Here is a 15,218-nt window from a genome sequence, read left to right on the forward strand (position 1 = left end):
TCCTTATGGTAAGCTTCGACATGCATATGTATTCATCGCTGCATTCTACCTCCTATTTTGCTGTGTGGACTTTTCTGCTCTGTTGTGTTCTGTTCTTTGTGTGGTAGTTCTTTCTGTTGACATTCGGGAAGGGTGGTGGTACCACGTTATGTGTGTTATGCCTGATAATAAAGTCTGTTGAACTTTCATTCTGTCTCTTGGGTAAAGGCTTCACTGCATTTTGACGATGAGGATCGATCTTTCATTATTGTTTCTGTGGGGCGAACGTGATGTGACTGGTTGTGGTAACGTCGCAGTGTTTAGGTAGTCACTGATTGTGGGAGATGACTAGTGAGATTTGTGTGTGTTTGTATGTGTGTAAGTAGGATGATGTGGCTTAATTAGTTGTTTTATAATGTACAACAAATGACTACAGGAGGGCTTCCGATTCTAACAAAAATGATCTTATTACCAAGGCAAGGGAGCATCCAAAGAGCAAAACACCAATTTGCCTTGGGATCCATAATTCCTTGCACCAGAATTGGATGGAAGAAGCAACTTCTAGGTGGGGTAGTGAGGGCGGAGGTCACCCTGGGAAATCAGTAGTTTTTTTTAATTATGTATTAAGTACAACATTCCCAAGTTACATAATTATTTTTCAGACCCACTGCCATGCAATTTTATTGCATGCCATGGTACCATGTAGCAATGCAAGTTGAGCTATCTATGTCCTCTGCACAGGGTAGTACCATAAAAATTACAGGCGGATTCATTGTACTCCCATGGAATTTCATTGAAAAGTAGTAGGTACCTGAATTTAAGCTGTGGAAGGATAGAAATCATCTAATCAGAAGGATAATAAAGAGATATGCTCTAGGTGAGGGACAAACATAGGAAGTAAAAGGAAAAACATCTATTAAGAAGCAACCAGGTTTCAGGCGTCAAGATGGCGGTTGCACTCTGAGAGTTCTCCGGACCCCTTCGTCATCCGCCTGCAAAAGCCCCAATATCTCACGGCCAAAACTACATCTGAGGTGATTGGAGCCCCCCTGAGGCGTGGTGAAGGGGTGGCAGCGTCCGGGGCATCTGCGAGGCCCGGAGGACCGCAGAGGTGTTCAACCAATGGATCAGGCAGGCCCAGGGTGCCCAGGCGGGGCCTGTGTGCGACGAAAAGCACCTTGCACATGTGGCCTTGGCTATGAGCAGCAACCACGGGGAGCGGAGCAGGCCTGGAGGAAGCGGCAGACTGGAGAGGAAGTCCAACCAAGAAGGACTCCCGAGGAGAGGCGACTGGCACAACGGAGGCCCAGGCCGCAGGCTCTGCCAAACGCACGAGGTGATCGGGGACACAGCTAGGGCCCGAGTGGGCCAGAGAGGTTGGCCTGGGCTGTGGCGGATCCTGGGAGCCAGCGCCTGACTTGAAGAGGTGACTACCGGGGGCCTAGTGGCTGGGAGATCACCATCCCCCTCACCCCCCGGAGCAAAGACGAAGAGTGCCTTGCATATGTGTCCCTGGCTGTGAGCGGCAACCACGGGGAGCGGAGCAGGCCTGGAGGAGGCGGCGGTCCACAGAGGAGGTCCAGCCAAGGAAGGCTCTGGAGCAGTAGAGGCCCGGGCCGCCTAATGCATGAGGTGACCGGGGACACGGATAGGGCCTGAGTGGGCCAGAGAGATAGGCCCGGGTGGCGGCAGATCCAGGGGACAAGAACCTGACTTGAGGGGGCGACTACTGGAGGCCCAGGGGCTGAGAGATCACTGGTTCCCCAGGAGCAGAAAAGAGAAGCGTGAACTCCGCCCAATGGGTGGGGATGAAGATGCGCCTGGGGCCCGGGTGGAGCAATGAGACATGCCTGGGCCACGACGAACTCTGGTGACTAGCACCTGGTGTGAGGGAGTGACTGCGAGGGCCCCTGGTGCTTGGAAATAACTGGGCCCTCCTAGAGCCAAGGAAGGAGGCCTGGGTGGGAGCTATGCCAGGTAATGGACTGGGCCAGACGGGAGAGGCGCCAGCCTGAGACAGAGTACATCCGCTTAAGGAGGCCGGAGGTGGAACCGAGTGAGCACTTACGCTGATTGCACATTTGGCGCTGCAGATACATTGGTAGTAGTGGAGCCTACCGTTTCCCCTCTATGGGGCCTGGTGCGACGAGTGGTAGGACTGGGGCCTGGGCACGGAGTGCGGGCTGAAACAGGGATGCTGGGCAGAGCTAGGGCCCGGGGACACACGCCATGGAGATAGCATGAGAGGACACAACCCAAGCAAAACAGAATGGCTAATCCTCCCTGCTGAGGTAGTGTGTGTGCGAAAAGTGAGGTGGAGCCAGAAGTGAGGCCGCGAATCGTACCGTGCCCGTGTGGGTATAGTAGCCCGAAAAACAGATCTGAGTGGCCAAGAGGGGTACTGGGACTCAGGCGACCCCCAGCAAAGTAATCAACATGAGATGGTGTGGTGTTGGGTAGCCGAGCGACCGACTCCGATACTCGGCCTGCACCCCCCAGATGATCACTGGTCTCAAAGTAATGGTCTCAAGTTTTGGTTGAAGATGTAGATCTATTGAGAATCCCTGTCTTCCCCGAGTCTCTCAGACTGTATTGGGAATTCAAACACCTCACTAGATAAAGAAGGGGAAAGCGGGGAGTGGTATGATAAGGCATAGGAGCACTTGCTGCGTAGCGCTCTTGTCAGTCATACCTGGCAAGGCCCGTTGATTTAGGCCGGACCTTCACTGTTTCCTTCTCATATCATGTCCTTAATGGTGAGATGTATTTTGGTTTGTCTGTAATAAATTGTCAGTTAACGGTATCGAATGCCTTGTGGGCATCCAAATGGGCACAATCAACAGTATTGAATGCCTTGTGGGCATCCAAACTGGCAAGAGCACAAGACTCTTCTCTTTTCAGGATCTGTTCTATTATAATATATGCCTTCCTTATATTAGTGGTGGTAAATTGGCTCCCCACAAACCCTGCTTGATCAGGGTGCATCTCTCGCCACCTTAGTCAAACGATGAGCTAAGATCTTCCCTAAAATCTTTGCATCCACATTAATCATGGATAATAGACAATATGATTCACATTTGGACATTCCTTCTCCGGCTTAGCCAGTATCACTATATACGCCTCCTTCAGCCTAGCAGGTAGTGCCCCCTGTTCAAATGAACCCTGATACATGGCACACAAAGGTGTACACAATAAATGCACATTTTCTCTATAAAACTCAACCGTGAAGCCATCATTCCCTGGTGTCTTCCCCGTATTCATTTGTTTGATAGCCCATCTGATATCTGATTCTTCAGTCGGGTTGTTTAATATGTCCCTCATCTCACCATCTGCAACTGGTAGCTGTATTTCATCTAGGATAGTAGCAATACCTGCCTCATCATTAACACTCGTTGCGAGTACAGAGTAGAGTAAAACTCTGCAAAGCGACGCAAAATATCTTCATGTGTTGTAGGGGTCACTATCTCTGCATCTCCCTGCTCTCTATTGACCAGCCACGCCAATAACCAACCCAGTGTGTCACCCTGTTCATATTGGATCTCCATGTATGTCTTGTAATCATGGTGCCCTAGGGTTTCACGTGCCTCATTGAGCTCCCCCTGCAATCTGTACCGCTTCTGTGTTTGTTGCCTGTCGGTCAGTATTCTCAATTTGGCCCTCCAGATTTATGGCCATGCACTTCAATTACTGACGCACCCCATAGATAGTAGCTGTACACTTGCCCCTAATAGTCACTTTAAAGGCCTCCCAGAGGATCCCAGCTGAGTTAGCCAAACCTGCATTAATAGTGAAATATTCCCTTATGACTTCACGGAGTACCTCCCTGTAAGCTTGGTCTTTTAATGCACGTACCTAGAATCGCCACTGAGCTATGGGGGCTTCATACGTGGGTCCCTGCATTTTAGCCACCAGCGAAATGCGATAACGTATGATCAAGATCTGGGTGCACTAACATATAATCAATCCTAGAGAACGTACAGTAGGGACGAAAATAAAAGGAGTAGCCTGTGGTCTGGCCATTCACGGCTCTCCACAACTCTATTAAATTTAGCATGTCCATACCCTCAAAAAGCGCCTAACGGTTGTGCCACTAGCAGGGAACTGTCAAGCTCCCTATATAGCACACAATTATAACCCCCCATCTAAATAATATCACTGTGTGCATAGGGTATCAACATGCACGTGAGCGCCTCAAAAAATCAGGGGTATCTATGTTGGGAGCATATGAGTTAAGGAATACAATAGGGGTGCCCTCAATCTCTCCTACCACACCCACATACCGCCCATCTGTTGCGTTCAGCTCTGTATCTACTCCCAGTGGGATGCTACTATTCATCCACAGTAACACCCCTCATGCAGACGAAGTAAAGCTCGTTTACCATAATCTACCTCCACATTTGGACCATATTTTCTCATGCTCCTGGGGCATTAGATGCGTCTCCTAAAGCATAACTATTTTGGCCTGTTGTCTACGGATTTAGGACCATTACTTTGACGTTTAACAGGATTCTGAACCTCCTCAACATTCACTGATAAAATTGTCACCTCCATGTGCATTTGTGGAAAGCATCTTGTGTGGATATACCATTCACTTACCAATGTATACTTATCTGACTGTAGTCACTCCTTCGCATAGGCATATAAAGAACATTACACCTCCCCTTGTGTATCCGGCCCCAATCTTGACTCCACAATCGATACAATAGGCGTCACCTCCCCCTTACAGCAAACACAATCAAACTTCCCTATTACAGCGTGGTGCTCACCAGGGTCCCTTGTGCAGGATTCCCCCGGTACATCAACGTCATTGTTAGCAAAAAAAAAATGATCTCACTCATTCCCGCCCTAGCGAGCACTCATACTGTTCACAATCACTTACAACACACACCACCTCGGTCCACTAATATAATACCGGCACACCCACCCATCATCAATCATCATCATAGCACTGAACTGAAACAACATTTACTACTGTCTGGACAGCAGTGGGTCTCAATAAACTGCACGGCCTCCACAGATTGTTTAAAAAAAGCCTCTTTCCTTGCTAATCATCTTTGAAACACGCTGGAGGCAACAAAGCATAATCCCACTCTTTAATTTTGACAAAGAATTTACATTTTTTCTGGGTAGCAATGCCATAATCTGGGTAAAATGATGTTCTGTCACCATTGTACTGTACCCCTCCGTGGTTGCGAGCCGCTGTCAGGATTCACACTTTATCTCTGTATTTTAGCATATGCACAATCCACATGCGTGGGGGCACCCCAGGTTTGAGCTTCCCCCCAGGAGTTCCATGCGCTCTGTCCACAATGAACTCTTCTTCCACATTCAAACCTGGTAACACTGTGGGAAGCCAGTTTTCCAGAAATAGTTTCAATGGTGCAGTTTCTGTGCCCTCTGGTAATCCAAGAATGCACATTGTTGCACCGAGACAGGTTTTCCGAATCAGCTAGCTTCGCCTCCTGCTGCTTGCATCGCTCCTGGTCCCTTAGCCTAGTGTGTGCGTCCATAAATTCCTCTGCGCCATCTGTCCTTGTGCCCAGATCTTTTACTTCATTCCCTCAGTTTATCCACGCCCTGGCGCAATAGCATTACTGCGATTGCCACCCCGTCAATCTTCTTGGCGATTGCTTTATTTCCCTCCAAGATCACATTTTTGATATCCAAATTAGATGGCGGAACGGCTCTCCCTCCGTGCCAATGTATCCTGAATTTCCACTCTGCCATTCTAGCAGTACAGTCCTCGATAGTGTTGCAGGACTTCAGGGCTGCACCCAAGCCCCCCTGAAGTTTTGGCGGCATGCGAGCAAGAAGAGGCCCTTGTCTGTGGCTGTTCAAGGTGCGGTCCAAAATCAAGTACTGTTCTGCCCCCCAACATACCAGTCAGCTTTGAGTTTTTTTGAACTGCAATCCACAATGCACCTTGGGCCCTTCCTGTTATCTCTCAATGAGTGAGTACTCCCCAGCACTTCTTTGAGGGCCCTAATATCCTTTTGTCGCAGGACAGAAGCCAACATAAGAGAGTAAAAGAGGAGTCAGAGGGAGGTAGGTCACTACATTTAGCTCCCTCCACTAGTGGTCCAAATCAGCAGCCGCCGCTCCTCCGCTATGGCGGAGAAGCATCACCCTCCCCCCGCCAGCAGCAGCTGCAAAACTTGAAAAATAAAACAGTAATAAACCATGTTTATTATCATATTTATTATCGTTATTAAGGGGCCGGGCCATGGGAGATGATAGGCAGGGAGGGGAAGTGGTGTACACCCCACTCAACGTGCATGTGGGTTTGGCCGGCCCTCTCAGGATGGCCAAATCCACATGTGCACTGAGCTCTCTCCAACCCGAGCTGTGTTGCTGGGTTGGAGACAGCAGGCACAGGCTCCCAGTCTACCTGGGAGCTCAAATCGAGGGCACTCAGGCCAATCCTGATGCTGCTCTCATGCTGCCAGCAGCATGAGAGCAGCGTTAGGATTGGCCACAAGGCATGCTAGGAGCCTGACGAGCAGAGATGTGCTGATGGGCAGGTACTTTTTTTCTGTTTCTGTTTTGTGCCACCCTCCCCTACTCCGCCACTTTGCCCCGGCACCAGCCGCGACTGCAAAATGAGGTGCCTGGTTGCCTCAGCAGTCCCCTTGGCCGCCCCTTTCATCAGTGTGATCGCTTTACATGTGGCCCTTCTGCGCCCACTTTTCGTCCCTCTAGTAGTCAATAGATGGCCTGCTCCACCATGCAATGCTTCATACCAGCCACGACTTTGTCACTCGTCCCTGGGGTTCAGAGCACAACACACATGCAGGCACGCACCCCCCACTGGACGTCGGGGGTAGATTTATTTATAACCATGGTTGGAAGGGGACGCCACACACTTACCCCCCTCAGTGCTGATGTTGTTTAGCCTGTGCAGCTCTGCGGCTCCGAACGAGTCAGCGGGCACCCTTTGTACCATCCTTCCTCAGCAAGGCTGCATGTCCGTGGTCGCTTCCAAGCACCTCGCAGTCTAGACGCCTCCCGTTCCTCCGCAGATGCGTTTATCTCACTCTTGGCCATAGTAGGACTCTCCCCCCTTACTTCTCCAGCTGCTCGGATCGCTAAGCCCAAACAGGTCCCGCTTCATCACCACTCCACACCAGCTCTTGACCCCTGCTAGTAAGCTCACTGGGTGGGGGGCGCCATACTACATCTCCCCAGTAACGAAGAGCAACCTATAGGCCCAAGGGGGGGGGTCCCACGAACTGCTGGTGGCCAGAGCTCCGATCAAGTGCGTCTGCTCATTTGGCCATCTTGGCTCCGCCTCCCACTCAAATCATCTTAAAGATCAGTGGTGATATGAATGATATTGCTGCTCCATTTTTCAACAGTGTTTTAGGGTTGGGTGCTGGATAAACTTAAACGATCTTAAACCTAATGGTGATGTGGCAGAGATTTTCTTAGACATTCACAGGGTCCAAAGACTTTCATGACGACTTGGGTGAAAAACCTGGGTATTCAAATCAATTCTGCTTTCATAATGAGAGTCTAAGCCATGGCTGTTGATAGAGCTTCAATTTCCTCTGTAACGTTAAATGTTACTAATAAGTGGATAATCAAAAGACACAATACATTTAAGTTCTGTATTTATCGAATTTATTTACTCATTTAATTAAATTAACTTTGAATCAACAAGTAGAGAACAATCTTTGACAAAATTCATATACAGTTAATACATCTATTTAGAACCAATGCTAACAACTCCTCATAAGTTGCTATGCTCGTTGATCAATTACAACACTAAGGTAACAATGCACAAATTCAAGTGAAATTATTTTTCAATGATTTGGATAGTTGTTTATCTCAAATGATTAGCCTACTTTAATTACTGCTCTCGTACAGCCTTGGATAGTTGTTTTACCAACTGATTAGGCTACTTTGATTGTTATGGTATGTTACTGGGATTTATAGTGCGCTTGTTCACTAGGTAGGATCCTTTCTGCTGAGGAACCGAAACAGCACATTGCTTACTAGGCTCAGTCATAGGCTTGTTCTGAAGTCTCATATAGTGGGGGTGTGGATCTCAGTTCTGGGGGAAGGGAGTTCCAGATGCCGGGGACAAGAACGGAGAATCTGGAACCTCCCAATCTCTTCTTTTTTAATAAGAGAATTGTGAGGTGATTCATTAGGTTTGCAATCAGGATGTATTTTTAGAATCTGGATGATATAAAAGCAGGGCTTTTACCATGAAGGGATTTAAAAATAATACAGCCCATATTGAAGATTGATCATTGTTCTATTGGTAGCCAGTGAAGCTTTCTCATCAGGGGGTGATGTGGCAGCATCTATGCTGTTGAACAATTAGCCTGGCTGCCTTATTTTGAGCCAGCTGAACTCTTTGATTAATGCCTTTTGAAAAGCCAAGATATAGAGAGTTGGCACAGTCTGGAGGTGACTGTGGCCATAACAACCTGAACTAAGGCTTCAAATGTGAAGAATTTGCTAATCTTTTTAATTTTACAGAGCTGTATAAAACAGGAGGATTGTGACCGCACCTAATTGGGGTTTCATGAATAGGTTCTTGTCGATGAGGGCTCCGAGACTCTTTCCAGAGTTCCTGGGCTGTGGGGGAGTACTCATGGTTGGGGCCAGAAGGAGGAATTCCACTGGTCAAGCTTATTATGAGTGACAACAATCTCTGTGGTCTCAGATTGGAGTTTTAGTTGATTGCTATTCATCCAATCTCGGATTAACAACATAGGGTCTCATTGTGACATTGGGGGTAAGTCCCGCTTACCGCCATGCCGACTGCCGCCAACATACCGCTACCGAGGCGGTATACTGCTACCCATGTTATGACACACACATAGTAATCCGTTACTATACAGACACAAACACAAGTCCGCCCGCCCAAAGGTCAGTGGTGAAACGGCGGTACTAAAACCCACACCATTACACCAACAGAACTACGCCCACAGCATTATGACCCACGAATCACTGTGGTGGACATTCAACCGCGGTAAACCATTGGCGGTACATGCTACCGTGCTCAAAATACACACACTCAAACAAAACTACACCACATTGGACAATTCAAACTACGCACACCTTACACTCATACACACACCATACCCACACCACTATAAAACACACACATTACCCACAACCCTTTACGACTAACAAAAATTGCCACCATAGAGAGATACAGCAAGAGCACCCAAAGAACCAGAGCCACAGAACACCATCACCCATACACCATCTACGCACCTCACAGCACACAGCTCAACACATCACCCCACACACCCTCACACACACCACTCACACTATACCCATGGCAACACAAAGACAAACCAGGTTCTCAGAGGAGGAGCTAAGGGTCATGGTAGAGGAAATCACCTGGGTAGAGCCACAGCTATTCGGATCACAGGTGCAGCAGACATCCATTGCAAGGAAGATGGAGCTATGGCGGAGAATCGTGGACAGGGTCAACGCCGTGGGACAGCACCCCAGAACAAGGGATGACATCAGGAAGAGGTGGAACGACCTACGGGGGAAGGTGCGTTCCATGGTTGCAGGACACCAGATAGCTGTACTGGCGGTGGACCCCCTCCTCCTCACCCACAGCTAAAAACATGGGAGGAGCAAGTCTTGGCAATACTGCATCCTGAGGGCCTGGCAGGAGTATCAGGAGGACTGGACTCTGGTAAGTCAACTTTTTACTACTTTCACCCCCCTACCTGCATGCCATCACATAACCCCACCCCTACCCTCACCCCCATCACCCCACCACCTCACATACACCCCACCATCACATCCCACCCATCCCAGTACCCAGCACTGCATGCACCACCAATGCATGGGCATCACTCACAGCCCTGCATTGACACCCATCACTACAGCATGCACACTAGAGAGAGTCACCTAGCCCACCAAATAACTACTCACACAAGGCAAAGCTGACAGGGCACTCACAACCATACAGGGCAACACACCCATGCACAAGATGTCACACGCAGAAACATTAACACTGCATTTACATCCCCACAGTTCCCACACCCAACGTCACTGGAGAGGAGGTGCCAGCAACAACCAGTCCCCCCCAGAAGAGGTCCACAGTGATGACAGCTGCTCTGCTCGTCTGGATCTGGATGACCAACCTGGCCCATCAGGGTCCTCCGGACAGTCAGTACCCAGTCACAGTCCCATACCACTACAGAGCCTCCACCCTCAGGAAACACTACCACAGCACCCACCCAGCTGGCCCATTCCTCTGTCCCCAGGACACGTCAATCAGCAGTGTGTCCACCACTACAGGGACCCCAGGCCACCCCACAAACACAGGACGATCAGGGACCTGGGGCCAGTGGCAGTGGGCACACTATTCAGGGGACAGAGGCACAGGACAACAGGGAAGCTGGGAGGACTGCTGTGCGACAGGGGGAGGACAGGCCCAGGGAACCGACTCTCCACGAGGCACTCACCAACATCCTTGGAGCATACCACCATTCCCAGGAGACGATGGGCCAGATACTGGGCAAGTTGCAGGACACCCAGCGGCTGCAGGAGGGACAGTACCTGGGGATCAGGGAGGATTTCAAGTCCATTAACACCACCCTTATCACCATTGCAGGGGTGATGGCAGACTTGGCCAACACCATGAGGGTGGCTTGTGTCCCACTCTGTCACCCTGTCCACCTTGAACTGCCATTGCTCCCCTTCCTATGCCCCCTTGGACAATGCACCTGTGATACAAAGAGAATGGACTCTATCCTGGACTTTCCTCCACCATCACCCAAGCCCATTGCACATACCCATTTACTTCTCAACAATTAAATAAACACCCTTTGGAAAAATACAAGCATGTAGTATATCAAATGATTTAAGTATGTATTCTTTAACAATCTGTAGACATTACAATTAGAATGTACAGTAATGTATACATAGGTATGACCTGTATTGTGCTGCAGTCAATACACCAGGAGCCAGAGTAGGGCACAGATATCTGTGATCAGACATGTCAAAGGGTACAGTAAGTGGCCGTAGTAGTGGGGACAGCAGCCTGCCAGTGAAAATATACAACACAAAACTGCAATGGAAGGAGAAGTTACAGTGTCTTACCTGTGTGTCACTGGAAGTACTGTCGAATGATGGATGTTCTGTTGTCCACATCTTCGTCCTCTGCCTCCTCTTCGTCACTGTACACAGGCTCCACCGCTGCCCAGAGACCATCTCCATCCTCATTCTCCTGCAGAAAAGACACCTGGCGTCTCAAGGCAAGGTTGCCCAGCATGCAACATGCCACGATGATCTGGCACACCTTCTTGGGTGAATAGCACAGGCCACCTGTTAGATGGAGGCACCAAAACCTGGCCTTCAGGAGGCCAAAGGTTCGCTCTATAATTCTTCTTGTTCACCCATGTGCCTCATTGTAACGTTCCTCTGCCCTTGTCCTGGGATTCCTCACTGGGGTCAGTAGTCATGAGAGGCTGGGGTAACCAGAGTCACCTGCAAATATCGAGGGATACCTGTTAGCCACACACTCACCCTTAGGGCCAACCCCACACCCATAGACCAACATACACTGGGTGGGGACCATGGGCTCACCTATTAGCCACACCCGGTGCCTCTGGAGTTGAGCAATCACATATGGGATGCTACTATTCTTCAGGATAAAGGCATCATGCACAGACCCAGGATACTTTGCATTCACATGGGAGATGTACTGGTCCACCAGGCACACTATCTGAACATTCATCGAGTGAAAGCTCTTTCGATTTCTGAACACCTGTTCATTTCTCAGGGGGGACAAAGGCAGTATGTGTACCATCAATTGCCCCAACAATGTTGGGGATATGTCCCATTGCATAGAAGTCAGCTTTCACTGTGGCCAAATCCTCCACCTGGGGAAATACGATGTAGCTGCGCATGTGTTTCATCAGGGCAGACAACACTCTGGTCAGCACGTTTGAGAACATTGGCTGTGACATTCCTGCTGCCAAGACCACTGTCACTTGGAAGGAGCCACTTGCCCAGAAATGGAGCACAGATAGCGCTTGCACAAGAAGGGGGATCCCAGTGGGCTGACAGATAGCTGAGATCAGGTCTGGCTTCAATTGGGCACACAGCTCTTGGATTTTGTGGCCCTATCAAGTCTGTAGGTGAGGATAATGTGCCTGTCCTCCATTGTTGCCAAGTCCACCAGGGGCCTGTACACGGGGGAATGCCTCTATCTCCTATACATCCTCAGCAGTTGTAATCTAGGGGACAAAACGATGAGCAACAGGTCAGTTTCCAACATTTCCTCAATGTACAATGCATTGTATGTTGTGACAGAAACAGTATGTTGATGTTTGGTCCCAAAATGTGCTTATGTCTGCTGTGACACAGTTATGTGCCATGGCCTGCCCCCCACTGAAATGGCGGACGCCTGTCCTGTGTGGAGGGACAGGTGGAAATGAGGTAATGTTGCCATGCAACTCCTCATTGGTTATCATTGGGCCCTGTGTGTTACAGTAGCCAGTGGTGATGTACGCCGGTGGTGGCGGTACGCACCGCCGCGGACGTGACCGCCATTTTCTATCTGTTCACTCACTTGCTATCTGACCTTCAACAGGAGAGGACCTACACTGCAAGTGGTGCTGTGACCTGTGTCTGGAACTGACCATGGCATGATTCACTGGGGAAAGGGCCCCTGCTTTCACCGCTGTGGAGTTGGAGAGACTGGTGGATGGGGTCCTACCCCAGTACCGATTTCTGTATGGGCCTCCAGACCAAAAGGTGAGTACACTTTGTGCACGATGCATGGGACATGAATGCATGGAGTGCTGCGTGTGAAGGCCTCATGTAAAGGGGATGTTTAAGGGGTCCGGGGCAGCGTGCTGCTTGTATGGTGGGCAATGTATGTGCATAAGGGGATGGGAGGGATATGGTGGGCCATGAGTGTAACAGGGCGGACGGTATGACTGATACCCTTTTCTATTTTTATTTTTCTGCAGGTCAGCACCAATCAGAAAAAGGGTATATGGCGTGCCATCGCCAAGGACGTGGGGACCCTGGGGGTCTACGGCAGGCGGAGCACCCACTGTCGCAAACGGTGGAAGGACCTGAGACGCTGGGCAAGGAAGATGGCGGAGGCCCAGCTGGGGATGGCCTCCCAGTGAGGAGAGGGTGCCCGTTGAACCCTGCCCCCCCCCCCCCTGATGTTCCGCATACTGTCAGTGGCCTATCCGGAGCTGAATGGGCACTTGAGGCCATCACAGCAGCCACAAGGGGCTGAGTACAGTTCCCAATATACTACTTGCACGTGGAGGGGTGGTCTTTTGGGGAGGGGGGGGAATGTGCACCTTTTGGTGCCCCTAGGCCAGGCTGGACATTGCAGGGTAGGTTCCATGTTGGGCAGGGGCTGATGCACTCCACCCCCAAACAAGCTCGTGGCCATCCATAACTGGGCAGGGATCTGTGGGTCTCAGGTATGCTGCAACTGGCGTTAGGTATTCCTGTTAATAGCCTTGTGACTAGCATTGTGACTGGTAGTGCATCACCTAGTGCGTAGGGCTGTCCCCTGTGTGTTGTGTACGCTAATAGTGGTGTTGTTGCTGGCATTGACCAAGTGTATCCTCTGTGTCTTCCTCCCTCCTTTTTGTTTTGTCATCCTGTCCTTCTGTGCATTAGCATCATCTGGCGGAGGAGCAGAGGCACCGGCGACGGAGGGAGCTGCATCCCACAGGGCCCAGAAGGCAGAATCCACCGACCGTGAGGGCACCACTGGGACGGAGGGGAGCACCGCGGCAGAGACTGCAGGGGACAGTTCTGAAAGTGATACCTCCTCCGATGGAAGATCCCTGGTGGTGGCGGACACCTCTGTTGCACCCTAACTACAGGTACAGCCGCCAGCCCCATACCAGCACCATCCTCCCAGCAGCCCCAGAGCGAGTTTCCCGTGCCCGCTCACCCAGGAGGGTGGGCATCTCCTTCGCCCCAGGCACCTCTGGCCCTGCCCCAGTTAGCACTGCTGCCCTAAGTGAGGAGGCTATTGACCTCCTGCGATCCATTTCTGTTGGGCAGTCAACCATTTTGAATGCCATCCAGGGGCTGGCAGGGCATTTGCAACATACAAATGCATTCCTGGAGGGCATTCATTCTGGTGTGGCGGCCCAACATAGATCATTCCAGGCTCTAGCCTCCTCCCTGATGGCAGCCATTGTCCCTGTCTTTAGCCTCCCCCTCCAACTTCCTCTTCCCAGTCCCATTCCCTTGAACCCCAACCTATCCCAAGCACACATTCAGACCAGCATGCACCCAAGACAACACACAGGAGTGGCTCACGCAAACACAAGCACCACACACCATCCCACAGGCATTCACATAAACACCATCCAGAAGCAGACACACCAACATCCACTGTCTCCTCTGTGTCCCCCTCCTTCTCGTCATCCACCTCCCTCCCAGTAGCATCTACACTCACACCTGCATGCACTACATCCTCATCCACTACCACCTACACGCCCCTCACTGGCAGTCACCACCCCCACATCCAAGCACACGTCCCATGTGTCCTCTCCCACTGTGTCTCTGCCCCCTCCTCCCAAAGTTCACAAACGCAAGCACTCTGACACCCGACAGCCATCCACATCACAACAGCATCCAGCCCATGCACCTGCACCCAAACACAGCAGACACCTCCTACAACCACTCCCTCTTCCTCCACTCCCAAACCTTCACCCTCTTCCCGCCCCAGTGTCCCTAAGAAGCTTTTCCTCTCCACCCTTGACCTCTTCCCTACCCCTCCCGCCCCCCCTGTCATTCACTTCTGGCCAGGGTGGGCAGAACCCAGGCCAGCACCTCAGCCACCCAGTCCACGGCCACTGTAGTTTCGGCAGCTACAGCAGGTGTGAGAGGCTCCAAGAAGACACCCATCAGCACTGCAGTGTGCCTGCGCCAGCTGCCAAGGGGAAGGGCAAGGAGGCACCACCACACGGCAAGGGCAAGGAGGCACCACCACACGGCAAAGGCAAGGGCAAGGAGGCACCACCACACGGCAAGGGCGAGGAGGCACCACAAGCTGCAAAGGGCAGGAGGCACCACCAGCTGCCAGAGGGCAAGGGCAAAGGGCCTGCCCCTATAGGCAGGAGGGACAGGAGGCCTGGTGCTGTGACCAGATCTGAGCCCCCACCACCAACCATGGCGCTTCAGCCATCCGAGGCTGCAGAGGAAGGGCTGGAGCCTCCCCCCACCACTTGCAGCACCGACACCAGCACCACCACCAGTACCACCAC

The 15,218-nt window shown here is 51.0% G+C and overlaps 1 protein-coding gene across 2 annotated transcripts in view; it reads left to right on the top strand.

Annotated features, from left to right (window-relative positions):
* Positions 1-15,218, top strand: part of MOSPD1 (motile sperm domain containing 1) — a 158,820-nt gene that overhangs the window by 69,885 nt on the left and 73,717 nt on the right. The gene's annotated exons all lie outside the window — the stretch shown is intronic.

Source organism: Pleurodeles waltl, chromosome 2_1 (assembly GCF_031143425.1).
Source record: "Pleurodeles waltl isolate 20211129_DDA chromosome 2_1, aPleWal1.hap1.20221129, whole genome shotgun sequence".
Taxonomy (NCBI): Eukaryota; Metazoa; Chordata; class Amphibia; order Caudata; family Salamandridae; genus Pleurodeles; species Pleurodeles waltl.